This window comes from Rhamphochromis sp. 'chilingali', assembly GCF_963969265.1.
Source record: "Rhamphochromis sp. 'chilingali' genome assembly, chromosome: 16".
In the NCBI taxonomy this organism is placed as follows: domain Eukaryota; kingdom Metazoa; phylum Chordata; class Actinopteri; order Cichliformes; family Cichlidae; genus Rhamphochromis; species Rhamphochromis sp. 'chilingali'.
The window spans coordinates 16,287,698-16,307,530 of NC_137943.1; the positions used below are offsets into that span (position 1 = coordinate 16,287,698).

The 19,833-nt window shown below is 39.1% G+C and overlaps 1 protein-coding gene across 2 annotated transcripts in view; it reads right to left on the reverse strand.

Annotated features, from left to right (window-relative positions):
• gpc1b (glypican 1b) overlaps positions 1-19,833 on the reverse strand; it is a 60,048-nt gene that overhangs the window by 25,900 nt on the left and 14,315 nt on the right. The gene's annotated exons all lie outside the window — the stretch shown is intronic.

The following is a 19,833-nucleotide window of genomic DNA, read 5'->3' on the forward strand; positions in this document are numbered from 1 at the left end:
TGTCCACGTACATTTTTACATTTCTTTTAATCAGTGTTTTACAAAATAAATTTTAGTGAAACAGCATAATAATAGCAACACTGCATCAGGAAATGCTTGCTTGGTTAAACTGACCCCATAATGATCCATGATCCCATACAGTCATTCAGTGTGCAGAACTAGAACTAAATATATCTACTGACCTAAAGATAACCTTAACCCAAACCTAAACCAGCCTAAGCTAATAACTTGTCTTAACCTTAAAATGTGTAAAACCAATAACAAGTCCTGAAAATCAACCCAAACTGAGACACAACTTAAAACAATTTGTGAAATAGTTATAAAGCTATTTTTTTCATTGGTGATAAAGACAAGGTGCTGTATGGAAAAGCTCCTTGTGATTGCTTTGGTTGCCATGGTCGACAGCAGTTTGCATGGAAGCGGGACTTGTCTGCAATCGCTTGCTAACTGCTTGCCAACTGGTAGTGAAATTGTGAAAACCAGAAAACTGAAACGGTCTGCCTTCAACGTTAAAGTTGTGCAATTTGAAATAAGTTGGTTGCATCTATAACACACAGCATTTAATCTCAAGGTGAACATCCTCTGTTCCTGGTTTACTAAATTTTTCAAATTTCACTACAGCTCAGAGGGTAAACAGCGAGTGTTTGCAGAAAAGTAAACACTCGCTAGTTCATGCAAACTATGTGTGACCACTGCAATCTGCAAGCAACCAAAGCAATCACAAGTAGGTTTGTGTGGTGCAGCAACCTCTTTGCAACTAGCAGCAACCAGAGGTTAAGTGATTTCTAAGCCTGTGCTACTGAGGTCTAACACAAAACACAAGAACAATATATTTCACGAAAATAATATGCGCATGACACTATGTGCACTTTTTAAAAATCTTTTATCCGCTCTATCCATCGGTGAAAGACTAGAATCCAATAACAAGTCTAATATAAGCCGATGAATAACTACGTCTTAGTATTTCGTATTAACATGAATTAAATATGTTGTCTAAGCTTTAGTCTGACAAACAAAGCTTTGCTGGTTCTGACACGTCTTGAAATGCATATTATGTCAGCTCACATGGCTGAGCTTCACATGGTGTGCACAAAGGCAAATTCAATAAACACATACTGGTGTTGTATTAATGATTAATGTCCCTCGAGCTGACATTAGCATGCATCTAGAAGACTCTGAGCTCAGGGCAACTCTATAAGCAGAACGTGGAAATCAATGAGATGGACTCTGCCATCTATTTCAACATCAGAGCCAGTGATTTCTGTGCACACTGCCTCAACAGTTACAAGCAAGTGATTCACCTTCATTTACTGTAGCTGTATTTTCAGTCGCCCACTGAGGACCCCCATCCTGTCCACAGCCTCAGTTGTGTATTCCAGCCAGTGGAGTGGGTTTGTGTGTATAACAAGAATCCTTGCATTTCACTGATTAAGTGGCAACCAAGTTCTCTGTCTTTTAAGTGCCTTATGCAGGCCAGCGCTGAAGTGAAGCAATTAAAGGCAATTGTCCCCCTCAAACGCCAAAGTGGAGAACAAGCTCTGCAGACCAGAGAAGGTGACATTGACCGTCTCTCAGCACCCTCTCACTGATAATGATGTGACTCACACCCACGGACCATAGGATAGGAGGACCTGGATAAAGTCTTTGCGATTTGTGCGAGAAATAGGAAATGAAATTTAACAAAGAGAAAGGAGAAAACCGAAGGGCAGACAGCAGACAGGAAAGGTATGCTGTTCTTTTGTGCATCAAATTGAATGCAATCTACCAGCACCTTCTAATGGACAGCTTTATTGCACATGTGTATTAAGAGACTGCAGACTTTTCTTCCACTGCATCACTAAAAAAAGAGTGGACAAATAGATGCTGACGCACAAAACACTCACATACACACATATAGCAGGAGGTGTGAAGCTTCCAGCTAAAGCCACTTCAGAGGGTCAATTTTTTATGTATAAATTAGTGCTGTCTAAATTAACACGTCATTTTGGAATTCATTTCAAATATTTATTGTACTTTTTTAAATACAAGTGACACAGCTAAATTTGTTTAATTACTTTGAAAGCTGTCTAGAAGTGGGAGGCGCGCTTTATAGGGCTCTGCGAGTCAGGCATTTCATTATGACAAAGCATAAAGTTGTTTATGCGCTATGAACCCATGTCCTTCTAGTTATGAAAAACAGACAAAAAAGTAGACTTGAGGAGGAACTGCAGGAAGTTTAATGTCAGCATATAACACTCAGTTCTAACTTGCAGTGCATCTCTCTCTAGTCGGTCTCACTGAGCTATGTTGGAAGTGCATCTTTTGATCTAGCTGTATAGATAGACGCTTATAGATATTGACATATATAGACATTAATTTTGAGTTTTCACACTTAAATATTCACTTGCTTAAAGCTTCAGTGTTAATCGTGATTAATCACAGCAAATGGTTTGAGTATTGTTTTTGATACCAGCTGTGGTGTAAACAACATTGTGAGGATTTTCACTGTAACAACCACAACACTCGCAGTGGGAACCGACCGAGTCAAAGTCTCACAGCCCTGGAGACACATCTACTGTACAGCGAGAAAGGTCACCTGTAACAGAGCATTATGTTTCCAGTTGACTAACCTAATAGTCAGCTAATAATACAAACAAAGCACTCTCTTCCATTTGACTCAGTAAACTGGAGTGTGTGAGTGTGTGTGTTTGTTTGGGTGCCAGCAACGCTAAGCCACTCTCCAAGTACAAAAGGAAATATATACTTGACAGGAAGTTGTGGCTCTTCTCGTTTTAAAGTCGCTTAAGCACTCACACACATACGCATACACACACTCACATGTAGGCTACACACATATGCACACACACTCCCACAGCTAGAGGATACTAGGTAATCAGCAGAGGAGGATGGGCCATTTTCAAGTGGGAAGCCCCACTCATGTAGAGGGAAAAACATCTAAAGGGTGAAATAATGCTAATGCTTAAAATGGCTATTTAAAAAAAAGAAATCATAGCATCCACTTTCTGTTACGCACTCACTGATGCTGCATTTATTAATGCATTTAGGTAGTAAATACATGTGTTCACACAGTAAGTAAGACTTATACTGAACAGAGAAAATGACGGGTCCATATTTTATTAACTTTTTAATAAAACCAACAAAATAAAAACAATGCTGCTCTGTGTTCCTCTTGCTGAGGATGTGCATACCCTCATCACTGAATGATTGGCCACTGAACGGTAGGTGTAAATAGACTGCAGAGTGTTCAGTGTGGTGCTATCCACTTAGCCAGTGGTTGTTTGATTTCCCCAGTGTCTAATTTCCAGCAATCCTCTTGGCACTTAACCGCATACACCATATTGCTCTGTTTGTGCTCGGGAACCTGATCCTTGGAATGGATTGTTTCCTATTGTTAGATTTAGAACATGTTTTACTACCACAAAACCACTCTTTGTTTATTGCATTGAGATAAAATTAAACCAAACATCTATAAGATCTTAAAAACAGAAACAACAACAACAACAACAACAACAAAAAACCCTCAAATGGTATTTTCAAACATATGCGAGTTTACAAAGTAGGTGCTCTGCAATAATTGACCACCTTCTGCAAGGCCAATCAGTACAAACATAGCAAGCCAATAATCTGGCACTGCTTAAAATGGCTCACATGCATACACCACCCACCAAATTTATCTGTTTAAAAATAAACTAGGTGTTCACTCCACAGCAATCCCTTTTCTTTTGACAGACACGTCCGTTAAATAGTGAGCAATTCCCTGCCCATTAGCTTATCATTGTTCACCAGGGGGGAAGGGTCCTATTAAACACTAGTCTTGGAAGGCAGAATAAGGTTGTGCACACTGAGATAAAGCATGTGAGAGACTGACGGTCAAAGGCTTGTAGAGATGATGAGACACACAGAGAGAGGCCAACAGGAAATTAAGAATAATTCAAAACACCACTAGTTTGGGAGTCGGGGAGCAGAGGTCAAATTTTTTGTTCTTGTTCAGATAGGTCACCATAACTGAGGCAGTTTTCAGTGATGCTTTGTTTCCTTATGCACGTAGCCACTAAAAACATCTTAATGAGAAAAAAAATACAAATACAAATAAACACCACCACAGCCATTTGTGGCAGTGTATTTCACATAAACAGACACAACAAGTTTTGATGCTATATTTGTCCCACCAGTTGAAAATGTGCTAACCGCTGCAGCTGTTATGCTGACTGAGACACTGTATGCAGTTTTCAGATGGTACATTCAGGCAATTCATGATGTTCATGGAAGATTTAGGCCATGCCCCCAGATGCAAACTTTGGTTCCTTTGTCCTTTACACTGGTAGAAAAAATAATCATGTAAGGTAGTTTTTTTTTCATTGATGCCTGCTGAGCCTGTTTTTGAACATTTTATTTGTACTGTGAATAAGCCATTTCAAATAATGTCACCTGGTACTAAAAAAGGCCCATCTTTTTTTCATAGAAAATAACATAGTTGAGGTAGTTCAGGCTTCTCTGCATAGACAGTTTCCCCCCAAAAAAGGGAAGACTAAGATGCAGAGAATGGATGGATGTATGGATGGATGGATGAAGAAAATACCTGGAATGACATAGAATCCCTAATGCTGCATTTCTGCTCTTACTTTGCAAAAATGCAGTAAAGTCAGCGTCTGAGCATAATATGTATTCATGTTGAGAAGTCAGATCAGTGAATGTATCGAAACTAAACAATCCAAAGATTAAAGCTCTGGAGCTAAAAGCAGAATTTACAGTGAACCTAAAAGTGTTGGCTTTATTTCTTTCAGGCTTAAACTGTCTGCACTGATACTTTGGAGAAGTATGCATGCATCATCGGAATTCAGGATGCATTACATGCAGCAGTTGTTAAATCTCCCTACTTTTCTGCCAAAGCACATTTGACAAACTAGCGTGACTGCGACACACTGACATAACTGACGGCTCCAAGTAATGACCGACATTGCATAACTGATACCGTTTCAGACCACAATGCAGAATGTCAGCGCATCTGCACGCGCGCATGGGTGTGCACGCTCGCTGTGGGATCGGAGAGATTAGCAGCATAATCCCGACGGTAGTGCGAGTGTGTGTGTGTGTGTCGACAACAAGTCGCCGGTGCCGAGGAAAAACATCCATGGAACACCAGGAATCACACGGGCGCGTGCACACCCCCTCAAACACGCTTGAACAGTGGATTAAGGTTAAACAGATAAAGTACAAGAGGACTATTTGGCACTAGAGGTTGACATAATGTCTGACCCACCAACTGTACACAATGAAATTTCACATACCAACCTGACAAATGGTCATTACAGGGTGGTACCATTCTGCATGCCTACTTGTTGTGAGTCAAATAAGTCTGCTTGTCCATCTTTGTCCATACTCCTATACTTAACACATAGAGTACGACCCAGGCTTTCACCTAGACCCTAGACTCACCAGTCTGGTAATGTGAGACCAGCAGCTATATAAATAGCTTCCTCGAGCCAGACAAGGTGGCAGCCACACACAGAAAGCATTACTACTAAGGTTAGGGTTATGGAAGTTCCATGCTGTTTTTTCCTACTGCTCTCTCCCGTCAACCCAGGCCTGGATTCACTTGACTTGAGTGAGAGTCATTTTAACTGACTGTGAAAAGTTTAACCCTCTGATCATAGCTACGGACGACAGAAAAGACTCAATGGATAACGTAACATTATAATCACGTGGAGTGTGGGGGTTAAAGTTAAATTGCTCTGGCTAAGCTGTGCTAACAAAGGGTGGAAAAGAAATGAAGTGAACTAAGGACGTGGGGTAAAGGAACAGGAAGTGCAATGATACAGAAGAGGACAAGACAAAAATATGACAAAGATAATAATGTCCTATTGTCAAAAAAGTGCTAATTGTATAATGGTAGCAAACTAGATACTGTTTAGTGTGGACATTACTGCTTCTCTGGCAATCTAGCAGCACAATGTTGTACAGTGGTAGAAAATGAAAGTGGGTGAAAATGAGAGATAAACTAAGCAAACCTCTGTTTTTTCCAAACACCAATGCATTACATGAATTTTAAGCCCTACAGTGCATGCCTCCTTTATCTGCACTGTTTTGGACAGACTTTACAAGATTCACATCCTGCTTCAGTTTTCTTAGCTGTGATTTATAAGGAACATGATGGATTATAACAGGTTTTGCAATTAAATTGATGTAGCCCTGAGAAACACTCTTGATGGCAGTCCCTTTGTCCTGGTCCTTCTTTCACTGTCTTTCTCTCTGTTGCTCTCTCACATTCACAGTGAAAAACACAAATCCCAGAGCCAGTGAATAACCTAAGAGTGTAAATGCCAGCAGCATTAAATGATGGGGAGCAACCAGTCACATTCACTTAGCACGTACAGGCAATGTGCTATCAATAATTGGTGCTTTAGCTGTTCAGCAGCCTTCCTCAAGATCATCTCCATTCTTCATCCATTCCCTCAATTTTTTCAACCTAATTTACTCGAGTTAAGAAGAAAAACTTACACACTGAACTTACACTGAGACGGCCTACACACAATGTCCAAGTACTGCTTGTTACAGACATGCCATAACTTGACCTCATCTGTGTGTTTCCTTAGTTACTAAATGTGTTTGCACAAAAAATAAGGGAGACAAGAAGTAGAAGAAATCAAATGAAGATGTAATTCTCAGGAATTTTATCTGGATCATTTCAATGTGCTCATGATATCTTAGAGACAATATATCACAGACCATCCCAAAGTAAAAAAACAGCAGTTACACTACAGGGAGCTGACCTCATTTCCGTCTATAAAGGACTGTGTGTTGTTTTGGGGTGTGTATGTGTGGGGGATGATCTAACATAGGTCTTTGACAGCAAGTGTCTGCAGTTGACGCAAATCACGCAGAACATCTTGTCACATGATGCGGATGATAAAACGGGAGTGATGCTTCTGTGTCTGTGTTTAAATGCGCACAGCACTGCAGAGCTGGACTGAAATGTTCTAAATGTTTGACTATGTGGGTTTTTAAACACAGGTATCCACACACTTAACAGTTTTAAATTCTGCATTGGCTTTTTTCATTTTGAAATACTGTACTAATCAAATAATATTATGTAATTATAAACTTTTTTTATTTAAATGTACAATTATTTTACTTTATCGCATTTATTTATATTTCAGATTAGCTTCTAAATTCTTCAGATATTTGTTTTTTTATACCATTCTGTCTTTTTTACCTATTTATTATGTTTTTCTGATTTACCTTTATTTTTATTTTTTTTCTGGGATGAATAAAGCAACAGTTGGGTCCATAAGTTCTTCGATAATGATCCTTTTTTATTTTTTCATTTACCTCTATACACCACCACTGTGAATTTTAAGTCAAATAGTTAAGATGTGATTGAAGTGCAAATCTACAGTGGGTTTAAAAATGTGCTGCACTTGATGCTCAAAAGAAAGCAGCCAAACTAGCATAATCATAAATATAGATACTATATTGACTGCCTGAAGTCACTTTCAACTGCTGCTTCTTTGTAGGTGTGTCTGCCTTAAGCTTTGTGTTCAGTAACTGATAATCATGCTCCACTCTGTGGAGATCAGGTGACTAACTTGGCCATTGAAGAACATCCTGTTTCCTTGCCTTGATAAACTCTTGGGTTTGTTTTGCAGTATGCCCGAGTCATTATCCTCTGCACAGATAATTCATCCTGCTACTTCTATCAGCATTCACATCATCAATAAACACAAGTGACCTGGTTCAGCTGGCAGCCATACATACCCATGATATTGCCTTCACCACGTTTGACAGACAGCGCAGTATGTTTTGGACCATGGGCTGATTCTTTCCTTGTACATGTTGTTCTCTTTCCATTCTGGTAAAAGTTCATGTTGATTTCATCTGTCCAAAGAATTTCTTTTTGATGCTTTCTAGCAGATTCTAATCAAGCCTTCCCGTTCTTGAGAGTAGAATTTTGCCATCATGCACGTAAGCTATCCTCTCCACAGTTTTCCATGCTTTTTGATGCTGCTGAGCTGGCCAGCGCATTCCTTCATTTTAAAAGCATACTGGACTGTCTTGGTCACTTAGTTATATTTAGAGTTCCAGTGAACAGCTACTAAATGTGGGTTCGATAGGTTTGTATCAACTCCAGATCTTTCATTCAATTTATTTGTCATGACAAAAGAAGGGAGCATCTCTCCCCTGGCCATGAAACAGCTTCTCAATCAATTATCCACCTACTTTGATCCTCTGGGCAGAAAGGAGCAAGCAGTTCAACAATCAGACACACATATTTCAGGGTTTACTTGGGTGAGTATCTTTGGATCTTTACAGCTGCAATATTTCATTTGTTTATATAAATAAAAGCTATTATGACTGCAGTTGGATTAGGATGCTAAATATGTGAACATTAGGTTTCTGGGAGGCTTGATGACAAAGCACTGAAACATCCAATAAAATCAACAAACTTTCTCAGGAAGTTGAGCTTGATCAATCTACCTCAGTGGGTTTTTATCAACTTCTACTGAAGTGCCATAAACACTGTTGTCACCTAGAGCCAAGACTGCATGGAATGCAAGGACGTGCACCACGTAGTAAAGCTTGCCCATCATATCACCAGGACATACTTCCCGAACTTAAATCTGAATCTAGTAGCGTCATCAGAGACTTAACACACCCAGTCTATGATCTGTTTGTCTGGAAAGAAGGATCATGTGATAAGATCCAGGACAAACAGACAGAAACAGATTTTTACAAGAACTAAAGTTTGTGCTGTTTTCTAGACTTGTTTTTCTCTTCCAGCTTTTACACAAACATAAAACACAAATCACCACTCAAGCATCAAAATTTTTTATCTACTGCACTGCATTATTGCACTATTGCATATGCAAAATAACACTTATGCCAAGTATATATTTCTTTTAATTAGCTATTTTCATTTGTACGCTTTGTGAACAAAAGTTCAAAGACCTTCAAAACAAATGGGCAAAAAAGAGGGGAGCACGAACATACTTGAGCACAGGTATTTGTGCATGTGTGCCAGAGAGTGCTCATGGCTTGACTACTATACACTTGCAGCCTTCTGTTTGTGGCAGGACTGTCTCTTGATGGTGAAAGAACAAACAAAGCAGCCAGTTCCCCTCTGGCCTTTGCTGCTTAGGGGCAGAGAAGCTGACAGATAGAGGCTGACTTTTTGTTGTTGGGCCCTGTCAAAGCAACACGAGCTAGAACATATCCAGCCAGAACTGAGTCAGATACATGAATGGTGGTAAATGATGCGGCTAAGATTTTGTATGCAAATAAAGAAAGTAAAACAGAAAGCAGGGATTATTAGGAAACAGAGAGTCACTGAAAACAATAAGAGTGCTTGAAAATAGAAAAAAGAGCTGATGGTTAGATATTGACTTTAAGTTTAGAAGTAAATTTTAAATGAGCCAGTGCACCTGCTGCTGGTTGAAATGTCACATGAAGCATATGAAGAGGCATTAGAAGCTACAAATAGCTTTTTGGAGGCGGTATTTGGAGCAAAGCACAAGTTGTCCACAATACAACTACTAGATAAAGAGAGAGAAACAGGTGTGTATTGTTCATTTTAATTGGAACTTTTGTTTTGAAAGGCTAGAAATTTTACAGACATCTGGTAAACCCCGAAAAGCAGCTTTAGTATTCACAAGCTTTCATTCTTACAATATAGTACTATTCGGCTAGTCATTGTTGAAAGGTGAAACAATGTGTATTTGTCAGACACGAAGTTTCGGAGTGTGAAAGTGAGAGCTAGAAAAGTTTAAAAATGTTAAAATGTTTTTATTATTTTTTTTATCATTTATTATGAAGTTTTAATAGTGATTAGTGATTTTAATAATAACAATGAAAAAATCCCCCCCAGTAAAAGGTTTGGGAAACAAACAGAAAACCAAAAACCCTGATATAACCTTTGTTTTGAGTCTATTTACACATCAAAATCTTTGTCAGAAGAAGGACTCTAGTTGTGCACTCCAATCACATTCACACAAGCACTTTTTTCAACAGCTAAGTGTTGTCTAAGGCTCACACTGTGGCGAACACATCAAGAGTCAGCATCTTGCCCAAGGAGCAGCCAGGCATCAAACTACCAACCCTACAATTAGTAGATTGCAGTGACATCGCCGTCAGCTAATGTACAAACTTTGTACAGTCTCCTCCTCTACAGCTTATACTGAACATGCTTAGGATGGATTAAAGCAAGAGAACAATTTTCCCTTTGGGCTCAATAAAGTTTACCTTCCTTATCCATCCATGCATAATCATCAACTCTACCTTTCGATCCTGTGAAATACTGCAGCAATGACACTAGAAGAAAAGCTAACACAGATTGCTGAATGTAACATATGATGAAACTCTTAAATTGTTATTTTTTTATTTAATGCAGTTCATTTCTTTACGCTACTATGATACAAAGACCTCTACAAAAACCATCAGTCATTAGCTTAATCCCTATAAGCACACACCCCTGAGACTCCCACCGAACCATTTTCTAAATCCTAATAAAAAAATGTTGTCAAAGCCTCAATCAGGTCTTCTTTAATCCCCAGTAATGACTCATCAATGAGACATTAAATATTCCGTGATCTTATTATAGATCTCTGCTTGGAAAGAATATGACTGACACTCTCTGCCTCAGTCATCAGATCAAAGCACAAACAAGCCTCTCAGTTCCTCCCTTTGGTTCTCACATATCTCTCTCTCCCTCTCTCCTTGCCCCATGACTCCCTCACACACTCTTCCCTTTCCTTCCTTTGCCTTTGGCTGGGAATCTGGCCAACAAATCTGGGCTTCCAAAGAGCAGATCCATACTTGCCTGGATACTCAAACACTGGCTTGTTTCATGTATTGTCTAAGAGTCGTTAGCTTGGAGTTGTATCTCTGTCTATATCTTTTTGCGTTATTTGTCTACATTCAATATAAATCAAGATATCAGGGTATCATCATCTGTCGTTTGGTAAAAATGTCACGTTAACTAGTTTAAAGAGCGCAAGGTATTGGTTGTGTGGTGAAGCCGCTTCCACATACACTCACAGCATGTGGACATTTTCATAGGAGAAGAGATTTAAATTCTGATGTGCTCCTGTTAACTGACACTCAGAAACAGTATAAAGATGGCTCTGGGCTTCAATAAAGTTCCCATACATCTATTAACCAGTGAGTCATATTAAAAGCCTGATCTGAAAGAGGGTTTGACATGTGAACCAAAGCTGTACAAGGAAAGCCCTGTTTTGGCGATGTTGTCTGTGCATGGTGTGCGTGCCAAGCTGTCTATTTTGAAGTCAGGTCAGGACAGGCTAGCACTTCAGGCCTCTCTCAGTCACTGTGAGTCAGTAAATTGTCTTGACAACAGACGGATAGACACGGCTAACTGACGACCAGACAGAGCGACTGAAAAGAAAACAAACAGAAACATGTAAGTCACATGGCAGGAAAGAAGCGATAAGAGAATTTCAAATAAAGGAGCCAGGAAGCAGACCACAAACAAAGCCTGATGGGAAAGATTCACATTCAGCACACAAACCACTGGAAAGCAACCAAATGCCAAGGCAAAGATGAAGATGTTTAGGGAATGTCAAGGCTATTAAGCCTGTGGTTTCTACTTTCCTCCTCGCCTCCAAACAAGCCGATCTGTCAAACCACCATGTCACTCCATTTTCCACAATCAGGAACCAGGCCACCAAGTCATTGTTCTATGTAGGCCACCATCAGTGATGTCACACATCTCCTGCATTTTGCAAAGCAGCGTGGGCCTTGATAATTTACACATAATGACTGAAGAATCATTCCAGCTGTGCTTGTGCCTGTTGGGAAAAACAGGGGATTTTAGGAAACTGACTCATCGGATCTACAGGATGTTAGTGGCACACAAAGATGTTGAAGATCCGTCTAGTTTACTAGTAGCCTGTTTTATAGAACCCAAACATAGACTCAATTAGATTAAGATTTAAACCTTCCTGTGAAAGAGTGGTCAGCAGTGAGTCAAATACTACATTTAGATTTTAGCAAGGTACTTGAAATGAGGTAACCAAGTACAACGCAATGGATTTTGTTCTATAGCTTTAAATTAAACATTGCTCTAAGCGATTTCAGTAAATTCAATAAAATAAGTTGAATGTTGACCACTAGCTGCAGCGTTTGCACATAAAGACGAGGTTTTACCAGTGTCCAGACCTTGATAATAAATTAAATCTTAAGAACTGATTCAGGCTTGGACACTTGATCTCTGCCAAACTAAGAAATAAAGGAGCAACATTCTTCTGCTAATGGCCAAAATCTGCAAATACTATTGACTTTGTCATGGGGGTAGCACTTGTTAGCAAGACAGGGCAAGGCTGACTGGTAACACAATGACCCTCTAAGTGTTGGCACAAGCTTAATGATGTGAAAAAATCATTAGCTCCCTAACTGCTTACTGGGGCAGTGGGCAGATTATGTGTAGTTAGAGAATTTATGTTCTGCTAAAAAAAAAAAAAAAAAAAAATCCAAGCATTCGTGATGAGTAAGAACTGCAGAAAATTACTGCTACCTATAGCTGTAATGGAAATTACATCCATGAGAATTTAAAACTAATCTGCAACTCTGATGTTAAAAACTAAGTCTGGAATATACATGTATATATTTTTTAAATGGGAAACATATGCGCATGAGAACGTAGAACCGGAGATATATGAACATCACAGAAGTGTGTTGAAAGAAGAATTTAAGGCACCTTAACAAAGCCACAGAGCATGTATGGTGTTAAGATTTCCACATGCTGCCTATTAGGCCTCTAGAATTCAAAATTCTGGCATATCGCCCATATGGGAGCAGCTTCATTGTACTGCTCTGACAGGTAAATGTAGAAGATGTGTAAAGGAATGTTTCTATCTGTCACTCCCCTGTCTAATCCCCGTTTCAGTCCAGGCCTGAAAGAGAGCTTTTCATGGTTTCATCTATGAAACAAGAAAACCTAAATGCTTGTCAAAGCTGCACTCGTGAACTTGGGAGTGCAGCAGTTCTGTGCTTGTTGCATTCCTCTGACTGCCTGCCCCTGTCATTCGGTTCTTTTTTGACTCCCTTGCTCTGTCATACACTCTTTCATTGTGTTCCTCCACGAGCCTCTGTGCCTGTTGATGTCATATTTTCAGATGTGCTTCTGTTGTTTACCTTGATTTCTTGGTTTTCTTTCCAACTATACCTAAAGGTCTGTCTTGCTTGTGCTTTAGGGTATGGTAAAGTTGCTCCTTTATCAGTTTTAAAGACATCAGATTTCCCCAAAGATTGCTTTTAAAATGTGGGATTTTATTTTTACATTTTTTTTGGTCTTTCTTAAAAATTTTACTACTCGGTTAAGTGACGATTTTACTACTATCATTACACAGATGCTTGTTTCTTGTTTCTTAGCATTAGCTGTGTGATAGACTGATGACCCATCCAGGGTGGGAGAGGCTTCTGCCTTCAAACAACCTTATGTTGGGTAAGCAATTCAAATAATCAGTTGGTGCCTTGTAATACATGGGCATGTATAGTTTTAGCAGAAACTAGGAAATAAACTCCTGGAAAAAAAAAAAACAATATAGCAGAAGAAATGTAAGAAGAAGAGGTTGAAGTCTGTGCTGTCCAAAACACTTGTAGTACTGTAAGTCTTCATGGGAAAATTGCAAGTAGCACACATATTAGCTAACATATATGTTTTAAGGGAGAAACAGAGAGGAATCTTATTACATTTTACAGATCAAATTGTTGCTTTCTTTCAAAATGTCATAGAATTTTCATTTTCCTTCAGCTGCTCCAATGCATCGCAGTGAGTGGGACAAAGCTTGTCCACTGTCCTCCTTCACTGGAAACAGTCATTAAAAAGGAGCTGGATTGTGCTGAAAGGGTAGATGGTTATCCTCCCGGAGTGAGATGAAGGCAGAGGAGGAGGGCGGCAGAGAGATTTGGGAAGAAGGCCACAGGGAGACAGACAGGCCACAGGCTTTTGCTGAAAGGGTGGGTGGTTTAGCCATCCAACCAGAGAGGAAGGAGGAGAAAAGGCTGAGATAGAAAAAAAAATTACAGAAAGGGAAATGCTGGCAGGAAGAAAGGAGAGAATGAGGAAAGAAAAGAAATTAAAATCCTTCTCTGTTATATAGCTCATGATTTTCTGCCATGATGCATCAGAGGTCTTGACACCAGTGAAAAGCAGACATGGGTTAGCATGTATTTGGCAACATTACTGTTAAAGTTCTGTGCGCATAGCTATTAATACTCTGGGACCCATTTTCTCTTTCAATATTGTTCTATATGCATAATAATTGGTTTCTATCGGCAAAATATTATATACAGTTTTGTTAAATAATATGAAGACTGTGACTAAAACTACATTTTACTTTCATTTTTTAATCTAATGGAATTGTTCAACATTATGAACCGCATATATTGACTTTCTTATCAGGATGGCCCTGCAGCTTATTGCAACTTCATGAAATCACGCACACACATGGAAAAAAACTTATTAAATGCACAAAAATGCTTTATATACATCAAGCAAGACTAAAACCTTAAATGCTGCTGTTGGAAAATGTAATTCATTTTATATTGATAAACTGATTAACATTTCAGAGTAGGCTGAGAAAGAAGGACTGTTTAAGGAGGTAATATAATAAGCTATACTTTACTCCAAATTATCGCCCACCATATTATTAACGGGGAATGTAATTCCTCTTTCGGATTAGAGTGCCACCACCTGTCCCTCCCATCCAGCTGTGAGAAGGTGAATGCTCTTAAGTCCACAGGACATAAATGTGTTGAGTGAAGTCAGATCTTGCCTGACATCTGTAGCCTTTTCCTGCATCACAACTTCTAACAAAGCCCGTCGTTGTGTGGCCCAGCTTGTGCCCTCCGCCCACGCCCATCTAACAACCCAGATCCCACTGAACTGGCATCAGTCAATGGACAAAAACTGCTTTAATTAACTTCAGATCTGTCAGCTACCGCTGAGCTACGCCAAAGTAGGCATGTAAGTTCATGCCCCATTTGATCTTTATGGGGATTTTTTCCCCCTTAAATTAGAAGAGAGAAAGGTACACATATAATCCAGCAACTGAAAAAAAATCCTTACAGAAATTTGCAGCCATACATAAAACATAGGACTCCACTTTGATCTGATGCATGTGCACTTTTGTGCATTTATACAGCAGGTGTTATGTGCGTCCGTGTAAGCCTTTGATGTAGATGTCCTGATTTTCATAACAATATATCATTTGTACAGTGCAATTGTAAGAGCTCATTACCCAGAAATAAAAAAACACTGCAATAGTTGTTAGAAAAGTCCTGAATCTGTGTGTCGCTAACGTTTAATTAGCAGTTATACAAAATCTTCTACTAGGAGGGCGAAGTAACTGGTGGCAATAGGGGAACAGCAGCTTGATTCCTAGTTAGCAGTTATCTAACAGCTGGCTGGAGAGTGTTGTCACAATGGAAGGCTGGTTTCTTTTCACCTATAGTGCAAAAAAGGAAAAGCAGAAGAGAGGGGAGAGAGAGCGGGTGTTTCCATTGCAGCAAAGCAGCATCGCTTCAGAGAGTAAAGACAGTGAACATCAAAGCTGGCCCTGGGCTAGAAAGAGGGAAGACAGAAGAGGAGGGAAGTTAGAACTCACAGACAGCGGTCCCTACTGAGAATCTTGGGTAAGGAAGAAAAAAAGGACATGGACTGGTTGAAAAAGATGGAAAGAAAAGAGAAAGTCAAAGCCAAAGAGAAGGTCTTTTTACTTCAGAAAAAGGAACACGAACTTGACAGAACGTTATTAAGGTGGCTGTCTACAGGGGTAGTCACCACTTGACTGCCAGGGCAGATGTCTATATCGCCTAATACTGCTGGACTGCTCAACAAATGCCTTTACAAGGGCTACACAAGGCTTTAACTACAAGGACAGACCTGCTCATAAAAGCACATATCTGCTCCACAATGTTCCACACAGACACATGCAGTTCAAGAGTACAAACACACCACAGAAATGCATAGAGGTTCACTGGAAATCCAAAATCACAAAAGGCTCTGTTTGCTAAACAAGCATGAAGCGCTATCTTGCAGACAAAAAAAGACAGCCACACCTTGAACGGATCTCTACAAGGACAAACAGAGACACGTGCACAAGCTCAAATCGCTTCCATCCACTTCCTCTTTCCCGACCTCAAGCGTTTCATTAACTGTGCTGCAGAGTGAAATGATAATTTCTCTTTGGACAGACTTTGCAGCAGTTAAGGGGGCAGTTAGCCATCTGAGCCTGCTGCTGTGAATGTGTTTCACTGGGTGGCAGATGGGTTCAGATGGCAAGAATTCACGGGGATGCTGAGAGACCAGGAGTGTGTTTCCCAAGGAGCTTAATTGAAAGAGATTGGAATCTAATCTGTGAGTAAACAGTCAGAGAAGAGCAGAAGCTTTCTTCCATCCATCATTTGCTACATCAGCAAATTTGAACAGGAAATCTTGACAAGGATCCGTTCTCACTAAAAACCTCCCAAATTTAGACACCAAGTTATAAAACCTAATACTGGAATGACTTGTGATTGGTGATGACTGAATGGTGTTATAATTATCCAAATGTTTTTCCTGTTGTGGCATGATAGGAAAGGCTATTAAGAATTACAGGTGCCACAGCTTAGACTGATTAAAATATTGATTTGATGATCATAGAGAAGCAGCAGCAGGTTTATCATCACTGAAGGACAACTTTCAACAGAGTATGCACAAAAATATCATTTAGTCATTTAGGTTAATATGAAATATAGCATTTTTAAACACAATCAGTTTAGTTTGAATGTAGATTAATAATCTATACAAACACAGATTTTGGCCCCATTTGTCATTCTGTGGTGTTTTAAAAATTAGTAATAACTAATTCCAAATTACATGAATTGAAGAGATGCAAACTTTAAGAGAAAAAGGCTGATGATTTTACTTTCTAAAAAGTTATTGTGGGTATTATTTTGTAATATACACACATTTTTGTTCTTCATCTTAGTTGTTTTCCAGATAATACCCTGTTGTGTTTTATGTAAGAGCACATATTATGTGCTCTTTTAACTGTCACACTGTCAAAGAGCAGATGCAATGAGAGACTTTGTGCATGTAAATGGGAAATTATCATCACACATGAAACGGAGTTCCACAGGGTTCTGTGCTGGGACCTATACTTTTTACATTATGTGCATTTCCCTGAAGTAATATTATTATAAAACACTGCATACATTTTTATTTCTATATAAATGATACCCAGTTACATTTATCTATGAAGCCAGATAACAAATTCATTAAACTACAGGCATGTCTGAAAAACCTGGATGACCTGTAATTTCTTACTTCTAAATTCAGACAAAGGCAAGGTTACTGCATTTGGCCCTGAAAATGTTAAAAAACATGGTGTCTAACCAGATTACCTTGGCCTACAGTAGCACTTTGAGGACTTTTGGAGTCATCATTGATCAGGATATTTCCTTCAACATGAATTTTACACAAATAAGTAGGACTGAATAGCATTTTGTCTCAGAGTGATGGTGAAAAATTAGTTCATGCATTCCCTGCTTCTAGGACAGACTACTGTAATTCATTTTTATCAGACTGTTTTCTAAAAAGCCTTTAGTTAATCAAAAAACAGTGCAGCCAGTACTGACAGGGACTTTAACGAGAGATCATATTTCTCCTTGTCTCCAATATTAGCTTGTCTTAATTGGCTTCCTATTACTGTAAATCCAGAATTCCTTCTCTTCACATATAGTCTTTATAATCATACTCTGTCATATCTTAAAGACCTCCCAGTAGCATATTAATCTAAAAGAGCATGTTGCTCTCAGACTCCAGGCTTAAATTTGGCTCCTAGAGTGTCTTAAAGTAGAATTGGAGGCAGAGCCTTCAGCTCTCAGTCTCCTGTCCTTTGGAACCAGCTCCCAGTTTGGATTCAGGAGACAGAAACCCTCTCTGCTTTTAAGATCAGAGTTAAAACTGCCATTTTTTGATAAAGATTATAGTTAAGGTTGGATCAGGTGACCCTGAAGTATCCCTCATTTATACTGCTATAGTCTAAAGCTGCTAATTAGCAGTATGATAACCACTCATTTAATGTCAGCAGAGTGTTTTGTATTATTATTCATCAGCCATGGAGTGATTAAATTATACAGTGTGGTTCCTGAATTTACAGAAAGGAAAACTGAAGGCAAAGGGCACATTGTATGCATCAAGGTAGTGTGTGTGAGTTTACTGCCTGCCCAGCTAGCTGAGGTGAAACACTCCAGTTTCCCATAGTCTGAGCCGCCTCAGTAACCCGAGGCTACACATCACTACCTCAGAGAGTAATGCAGAGGAGTTAGGCAGTGCTCCACCCACAGTTATTTAGTTATTTTGTATCCTTTGATTTTTCTGTTTCTGTTTTTTAATTTATTCATTTATTAATTCTTTTTTTTTTTTTTCATTTTTCATTCATTTAGACATCATTCAAAGTGAGCAGGGCCAGGGAATGAGAAAGATAGCAGACCACATTTGTAAAAAATTCAAAAAAGAGTGACTTCTGGATAAGTGTGACAGCTGTGCTTAATCATGGCAAGCTAACCAAGAGAGATGTGAAGAGAGCAAAGAGTAAAAGAAGGCGAGGAAAGCTGACAAGAGGAAGTGAGAGCCTGAGGGGTGAAAAAAAGGTAAATTTAATTTCTAAAGTCATATCGGAAAACACTAGGAGCCTAAAAATGAATGGAAGCTTTAAGAAGAAAGTGGCTTCTTACAGTAATAGAGTTGATTCCAGTAAAAGCACAACTCTCTTGAGAAAGCATCCCAATATGGAACACCAGAACTTCTCTTTGTGTTTCTTTTATTGCAAAGAAAAGTAAAAAAACAGGAACATTGCTTTTTCTTTTGTTACGTTTTAAACGGGAAAGTAATCTAAAATTGCGTTATTAAATATATATTACTATAATAACTAGTAATTATAGATATATAGAAGTTCGTTTTGAAGAACAAAAGAATTCAGTATGTAGAAGGAGAATATATGATGACCAAAATCTGCCTGGGAAATGACCTACACAAGTCCCACTTACCTCGGTTCAGCCCTTTCAGTCCTCTAGGCCCTGGCCATTCATCAGCAGACATCACATGACAAACCAAAACCATTCATCCTGAGCCACAGCCTCTTCTGCCCAAAAGGATTTGTGATTCAATTTGACTGAGTGATGCCCTGGGCCTCAGGGCTGGGACTGAGTCTGCTAGGGTTTGCTGGGGAAGTAGGGTGCATGGTATAGGGACACGCAAAGGACAGACTGTATGACAGAGCGCTGCCACTACTGCTGCATCACAGCTACATGGTGTTGCTGTTCATAACATTGTTTTTAGAGGACACACAAAGCTGACAAATACAAAGACAAACACACATTTATAAGATGAAAAAATGATACAGCATGCAACTTTTCTTTGTAACAAGACAGATAATAAGATCAAGTGGCTATAAAAGACGTGATTCTTAGTTAAAATTCAAAAAAGGCACACATAAAGAATGACATAATGAAACTGAACGTGTGTGAAAAAGTAATGATTTATAAACCCTTTGAATCATCTCTCAGCTTCTCTTTTTATCTCAGTAGGATGGTAGCAGGAGCATGAAAGATTTAAAGAGAAGGCTTTTAGTTTAAACCAGATCCTGGACTAAATACGCACACTCAGGCACAAAATGAAGAGCAGAGATGCTAGACTATCTCTGACAAAGCTTTCTGTTACAATCACCAATAATGTCACTGGATACAAACGGTGCAAGACAGTTGAGCTTCCCTTAAGGTGTCAAATACGACACTGATGAATCAGGGATTTCAGCTGAAATACACTGCTGCAAG